Source organism: Pteronotus mesoamericanus, unplaced genomic scaffold, assembly GCF_021234165.1.
Source record: "Pteronotus mesoamericanus isolate MK-2021 breed Mesoamerican mustached bat unplaced genomic scaffold, CSHL_Meso_final scaffold_174, whole genome shotgun sequence".
Classification (NCBI taxonomy): domain Eukaryota; kingdom Metazoa; phylum Chordata; class Mammalia; order Chiroptera; family Mormoopidae; genus Pteronotus; species Pteronotus mesoamericanus.
This window is the reverse complement of record NW_026555309.1, coordinates 20,026,721-20,034,427: the sequence shown is the minus strand read 5'-3', so window position 1 is coordinate 20,034,427 and position 7,707 is coordinate 20,026,721.

The following is a 7,707-nucleotide window of genomic DNA, read 5'->3' as shown; positions in this document are numbered from 1 at the left end:
CCTTGGAATTGGATTAGTTCTTTATTATTGCATAACAGATTACCCCCAAAACATAGTGGATAATACAATAGATATTTATTATCCTTGCGATAGCTATGGGTTAAGAATTCAGACATGCCTTAGCTGGGCAATTCTGGATTGGGGTCTCTCATGATGTTCCTGTCACAGTGTCAAGTAGGACTGCCATCACTTGGAGGGCCTGCTCACTCACATGGTTAGTGGGTTGGCATTGCTGGTGGTAGAGACCTCACTTTCTTCTCACATGGGCCGCCTGGGCTACATGGATGTCTTCACAGCAAGGCCGCTGACTTCCCCCAGAGTGACTGATCCATGACAGAGCCAGGTGAAAGCTCTTCCTTTTGTCCAAGTCACATTCTATTTATGAGAAGGGCATCAGTCACTCAGTTGGGAAGGGAATTAGCTCCACTTTGGTAGGGAGCAGCATCACAGAATTAGCGGATATATTTTAAACCGTCACAGACATTTAGGGGTGAATCATTCATTTAACAGACATTTACTGAGTGCCTACTGTAGGCCCATACTCTTTGAGATGCTTGGACTACATCCTAAACAAAACAGACCAGAAGCCCTTCCTGCCCTTTGTGGAGTTAAATTCTAGTAGAGATGGACAGAGAATAACAAAAAGCATAAGAAGTACATTTTTTAGTGGGCTGCAAGTTTAAGTGCTTGGGGGTTGGGGGGCAGGATTGGGGAAGAGGGCTGAACCCTGGACTCAGGTTACATTTTAAATAGGGTCATCAGACTTGCCCTCCCCGAGAAGGTGGAGTGGGGCAGGCAACAGTTTGGAGAGGCTAGAGTGTGACCGTGGAGCCCAGTCCCCGGTGAACCCTGGTCCTTGTTTCTGCACTCCTTCATGGGCACAGATGGGGAGAGAAGTTTCTCTGCAGCCCATGAGAACTGCCAGCATTCCCCACCCCTAAACCACCCTGGAGGAGGTTTCCCTATGGCTGCCCCAGCTGCAAGTGCCCTTGGTGCTCAGGGGGCACTTCTGTGCCACTTGGAGATACGATGCAGGCAGCCCGTGTGTCTGACACAGCACATCCAAGGCGGGGAGAACAAGTGGGTCACTCAGTCCTGAAGACAGCACATAAAGAGGAGCAGTACTCTTACAATGCTGAGTGTGTAATTTTAGAGCTTAAATTCAGTCACGGTGTTTCTACAATGGGAGGCAGGCTCCAGACCACACCTGACAGGAGCTGCCCAGCCTGGGGAACAGTAGAATTTTGGAGCTTTCTGAATCACGAAGGGAGGGAGCTAGAGGGAGAAGACATGCCAGCCTTGGGTGTAGCCAAAAAGGGGTCAGTACACTGCTGGCCATGTAGACCCTTCCTGATAGGCGGCCTGGGGCCGGAGGAGCTAGGGATGAAGCAGTATAGGGTGGGTGCCAATGGGTTCAATGAGGCCCCCAGTTCTAACACAGCCATCCAGACAGGCTTGAGGGGCCACAGGGAAAGTGGAAGGGCAAGAGGTGTTTGCACAGAGATGTGTAAACATTATTGAAGGGGCAGTTACTGACCTAGAGGATGCGGTAACAAACACCCCTGGGACATAGGCTACCACTCAATCTCCCATGCAGCATAGCCAAAGGAGAGGGACCCATCCAAAGGAAGAGAGTAGAGGGGTACAAAAAGGCCCAAGCATTGGTTCAGGGTCTGAGGGAGGCCTGTGCATGTAGCAAGAGATGGGTCGCTGGTAGGGTCACTCAGCCCAGCCCAGAGGAACTTGTCCAAAGGTGGCAGTAGAAAGAGAATGAATGAGAAAGCTTTGCCCCTGGAGATGCTTTAGACACAAAGTCCTGCCTATGAGATCAAACAAGCACCAGGATGAAGGATGGAGGCATGAACGAGCCCCCTGGGTATCAGAACAGTCATCTACAGCCATGCCCAAGCCCCTGGAGTCAGGCACAGGGCACAGAAGCTGTTACACCAAGAACATTTGTTCTTACTTGGAGGGCACTATGCCTCAGTAAGGCAGAGAATGGGTGGGTTGGACACATCCAGATTTGCATCCTGGTTGTGCCATTTAATAGCAGTGTCAGAAATCTCTCAGTGTCTCTTCAACTCAGTTTCCTCACCTATCAACCTCACACAGCCAGTGAGAGGTAAATGAAATAAAACACTTAACATGACTCCTGGCCTATACAAGCCTCCACAAACAGCGGCTACTATTTTATTTTATTGTTACTATTTTTACAAATATTGTGGACAGCTACATAGGTGGGGCTTTGTTTGGTTTCATTGCTTGGCATCTCTTCCACTCCCTACTCCACCCACTTGGTTCTGGTGTCCAGCTAACCCTAGGACTTCGATCCTGCTGACAGGGGATTAGCAAATGACTAAATTGGGCCAATCAAATTTTCTAGAATCCTAAATGCTGTCATGCAGGAAGGCAGTTAAAACTGAGTCATCCTGTGACAAGAAATTTCCTGCTATCATCCCTCCCAGGGTCTGGTATCCAATTCACCCTTATAGTAGCCTAGATTTGTTCACTCATTTTAGTAAAATACATTCCCTAGTAGATCCTTAAGAAAGAGTACATAGCAAAAAATTGAGACCCTGCATGTCTATAAATGTCTTCATTACACATTTACACTTGGTGTAAGTTTGACTAAATAAACAAGTTCAGAAATATTTTTTCCAAATGTTCCATTTCCTTCCAGCATCTAGTGTTGCTGTTGAAAAGTCAGATGTAATGTTCTCCCTGATCCTTTGTTATGGTTTATTCACTCAGGAAATCTCTCTGGAATTTTCTCTTGGTTCCTGGGGTTCTGAAATGTCTTAATAATTGGATGTGAGGGAGATCTGGCTGCAACATCTGTCACCCCATTGATTGTCAAGGTTGAAATTTCATAATAATGTGTCTTGATGTGAGGTTTTATTTTATGGTTATTATTTATTTTGTTTGTTCACTTCATGGAATTTCGTGTATTATTTCTTTGATAATTTTCTTTCCTCATTTTTCTCTGTTCTCTCTTTCTGAATATACTATGAATTTAATGTGAAACTCCTGAATCAATCCTCTCAACTTCATACTGTTTCTCTCCTACTTTCCAAATTTGTATCTTTTATTTCCTACTTTCTATGAGGTTGCATTGATTTCATCTTCTAACCTTTTTATTGAATGTTATTGCATTATTGCACTTTTAATTTCTAAGAGTTCTTTCTTGCTCTTTCATTTTCCTAGGATCCTGTTTTTATTTCATAAATTGGTAGTGCTTTTTATTTGTTTCTGCTCTTTTACTCTTTCCCTGCTTCCTCTAAGTTTCCTTTTTTCTTTTAGTTTCTGTTTTTTTATGCAATCAATCTCCCATGTTAAATATAAGCCTTTAGTCATTCTTGAATGTCGACATCTTCCAACGTGTAAATCCAGTCTGTTGTATTTTTCAGACTGTTGATTTTTTTAAAATAACTACATAAGTAATACATAAATGTATTCTCATCACCAAAAATTCAAACAAAACAAAAGTATACTGAGAAAAATGTAAAAGTCCCCACGTACTCCCACTCCTGTTCCCAAGTGTAACCACTGACAATAGTTTGGTGTGCGAAGATATCTTCTACCAGAGAGTCTAATGCCTTCTGAGTTAATGCAGACATAATAAAATGACTTTCATGGAGGGCCCATACATGTCTGCATGTGTGTGTACAAGTGTGTGTGTTTTAATTTGTTTGATTTATAAGTTATTTAATTTTTTAATTTATTACCTAACATTTGAAAATTAGCAGATCACATAAAAATTCAGATTCCCAAACTCTCTTTAAAAAATTGGGAAGTCTGTCAACACTGGACTCATATACTCATATTATGAAGGAGCCCCTTTTCCTATAGTTTTCCTAGCCTTCACTGGGCCTGTGCTCACTTGTAGCACGTGCCTGCCTTCTGTAAGCATTGAAATTGGTGATACCTACGTGAAGATATTGGTGTGGGCTCTGGAAGTTGTAACATATCCATCACTAATAACACATCCATCTACCAAATAATAGGAAGGCCTGTCATACAGGAAAACACAGAGGGGAAAGGCCTCCTATTAAAATGGCATGAGAAAGGATGGGCTGGGGCAGACTAGACCTTGGATCCATGGGACTGTTGGATCTAGAAGGTAGGATGCCTTATTCACTGTGGGTCCCTGACTTCCCTGACTAATCCTTCTTCCACTGATCGTCCCAAATGTAGGTTCCATGGCAGCAAAACACACTTTCTGATTTCTAAGTGGAAGAATAGGTACAGGCTGAAGGGCAGATGAGACAGGAAGCAGCAGAGATAGTGACCTGACAAAAGGAGAGGATACTCAGTATGAGCTGTCATCATGGCCACCGCTGGTCAAAATGACTGCCACTCACCCTCACAGAGCTGATCACCAAGGCTGACTCCTCCCACTTTCCCCAGTCAGGGAGGGAACCCACGGTGCCATTTCCTCCACATGCCTGTGCATCAAATGCAAACGGGCTTTCAGCATAGCTCTAATCTCTCCACACAATTCTTCTACCTCATTTAACCCCATAAATACCCACATTCCCACTCATTCAAAGCAAACCATAATTTAACCCCAGAGGAATGCTTTAAAATACAGATTTTATGAATCCTTTTATATTACAAAAGGTTAAGGAGAACCTAGAAAATCATTTCTGTGTGAAGGTACTTAGTGCTAAAAATAGATAATTGTCAGCAGGAGAGTACATCTCTGGCTCTCTTCAACTCATGGCTATACAGATAAATGTTAGTGTTTCTTTTTTTTAATTGCACAGGTGTATGAGATGGTTTGGAGGAAAGAGATCGGCCGGACTTCACCGTGTGTCTGTAGAAGACAAAGCGAAGGGCCTTGACTTCTGCCAGTCTCCAGTTTACTAAAGGCCTCATAGGCCCTTTTTCACAGGAGGGCAGTGTGACCCCTGTTTGGGCCACCGTCATCTCCTTACCCTCTCTGCTACCTTCCCCCCCCCCCCCCCCCCCACTCCCCCCAGCCTCCCTCCCCAGGGTGCTCTCTGTAGCCTCCGGTGGCCCTGAGCTCGGAGGAGGCCTGCCCAGAGAGCACGGAAACAGTGTAACAGCCTCTGGCAATGTTTATTTTCTTGTTCCCAGTGAGATACCAGCCTTTCTTCTGCTAAACTGCTGGGCTCTATTGGACTTGAGAAATGAAAGTGTTGTCTTTGGTCAAATTTTCACCTTGAGCAAAAATAAAGGAGCATTTAATGGGGAATATAGGTGGAAGGATCTAGGCTTCCTCCAAAGACACAATTTTAGGATGCAGCCAAGGGGGAAAGACAGAGGTGGGAGTGAGGAAACAAATTATACAATATTTCTCTCTTCTCTCTCAAATTAAATTTATTCCTGCCTTTCCTTTTGTCTAATACCGCTATCATAATTTCTCTTGGTTTCTTCTTATTATTGCAGAGAAAAATGGAACGCTGCACCCAGCGCAGCATGGAAACGCAGCAGGTAAGCCAAGTCGAGCTTCCTGTTGGGTCCCTCACCCCCGGTCCTGATAGCTCCTCCTGCCTCCCGGTCCCCACCACAGTCACCGCCAAGCAGTGCTTCCCACAGCTCTGATTGAATCTAAATACTAAAATCATCTGAGATACACTCCTCCGGGGACATACAGCAAAATATAATAAGTTTCTCAAAATGTGACCTAATTATAACTGTCCTTTTAAGTTTTATTTCCCACTGGGACTAAATGTCTGCAGTTAAAAATAATTCTTGAAACAGGTCCATGCTGCCACAAAACTTTTCAGAGTCACTTAAATGTTATCCATATTCCCAATTTATTTTTCTCCTCTGTTCCTGTGTGATAAAAGCCAGACGGCCCGGAGAGGCGGGAGGCCAGGCCACATTTCAGGCGGAGAGAGGACGTGCTGGGCCGGAATTCTCACAGCTGAGCCTTCCCATCTGCCTGGATGAGGGGCCAGGTGACCACTGTCTCACTGACACCCCGTGCGTTAGCGACCCGTATCATTCGTGTTGCCAGCCCCCAGGTTAGCCTCGAATGCCCAGCAACCACAGCTTCTTCCCCTTCTCGTCCCAGGCCCCCATGAATATGAGGTTCATAGGGTTTAAGCCTTATTCTCCTTTGTTGCCCTGAGCGGTTTTTTGATTCACTCAGGCCTCAATCCTCCTGCATCTCCATGGTCCACAGCGTTCAGTCTCTCCTTCTAATGTCTACTTCCAGAATCCACTTCCGTAAAGCTCCTTTTAGAGGCAATCCTGTCTTTCTGAGCAGAAGAAGCCCACAGTCTGGTTGGCCAGCAACCCGCGCTTTATTTGCACTAACTTGGATAGGCCCGGCTCCTAACAGTGGGGTTTTATAAGGACGTTTTCAGAAGCTGTAGCTTTTTTCAAGTTCTCCATTTAACTCTCTCTGAAAAGGAACAACAGACAAGGGTTCTTCTGCTCAAAGGCCACATACCCTGAAGGTTCCACACGTGTGTTCTGAAGTTAGACAGGTCTAGGTTTGAATCCTAGAGGTACCACCTGTGTGGCTTCAGACATGTGTTTGAAACTCCTAAAGTCTCAGTTTCCCCTTCTGTGCAATGGGGATGATAAAGGAGTGACTTTCTAAGTTTGCTGTGAGGATTAAAATGGATAAATAACATCAAGCAGTTCGCACAGGACCTGGCATGCGAAAGCTCTCTGTAGATATGAGTTATTATAATTAGAGCTTTTGAAAAGAAGCACTTCTTTCAGCTAAGATAATGCCATTAGTGCAGATAGAGGATGTTATTTCTGCTTGTCGGGGGGTGCCAGGAGGATTCAAGCCAAAGATGGCCAGACACAAAGTTACCTTAGTCATCTGGGTGCCCTCCTCTCCTGACTGCAGCTCACAGAAGTAAACAGGTAAGGAAAGAGAGCGGCCACAGCCAGGACCATCCCCGGGGGGCGCTGGTGAGAACCCACAAGCAAAGACTTGCCATTTCCAAGACATTCCCCAACCTGAAGAGGAGACACTGAGCTTTAAAATGAGCAGATACATTTTAATTTTTAATCTCAGATATGCACATTTATTCTGCGCTAAATCGTTGCGTCCTCCTTGCGAGTGGAGGTGACTGGTTTTTGAGGCTGGATATAAAATGCCAAATCCGATATTGGGAGCTTTATAAAAAGACATAGATAGTCACTGAGAGCTCTCCACCCAGTTTTGGCAAATAGCACTAGCAGGCTTTTACCCAGAGAGACTAGAAGAAAAGGAACAAGAAAAGAACATGGCTGGCTGGAAGCAAACAAAGAACGGGCAGACAAAAAATGAGAGTTGTTAGAAACACTGCTTGGCAGTGACGGGGATGGGGACCGGGGAGCAGGAGAAGCGGAAAAACCTAACAGGGAGCTGTACTGCCCACCTGCTGTGCTTCCACGCTACGCTGGGTGCTGTGAGGTCAGAGTCACAGGAGAGCCAGCCTCCACACAAAGCACCTGGCAGCATTTCTAGCATATATATTACAGGGGATGGTTGATTTAATGCATGATTATGGAGCTCACATGTTACGATGAATGTAATGGGAACATGATACCCTTCCATTAAATATTAATAAACAGGAGTTACCCTCAACCACTGAGGAGTGGGCTGGTGGATAACGAAGCCTTTCGCCCTTTCGTCACCATCTCCCAGAAGATCCCCCAGGATAGACATGCACTCCTTTACGTTCTCTTAATGGCTTGTCTTCCTACTGTGTCTCGTTTCCCTGCTCCTTCCCC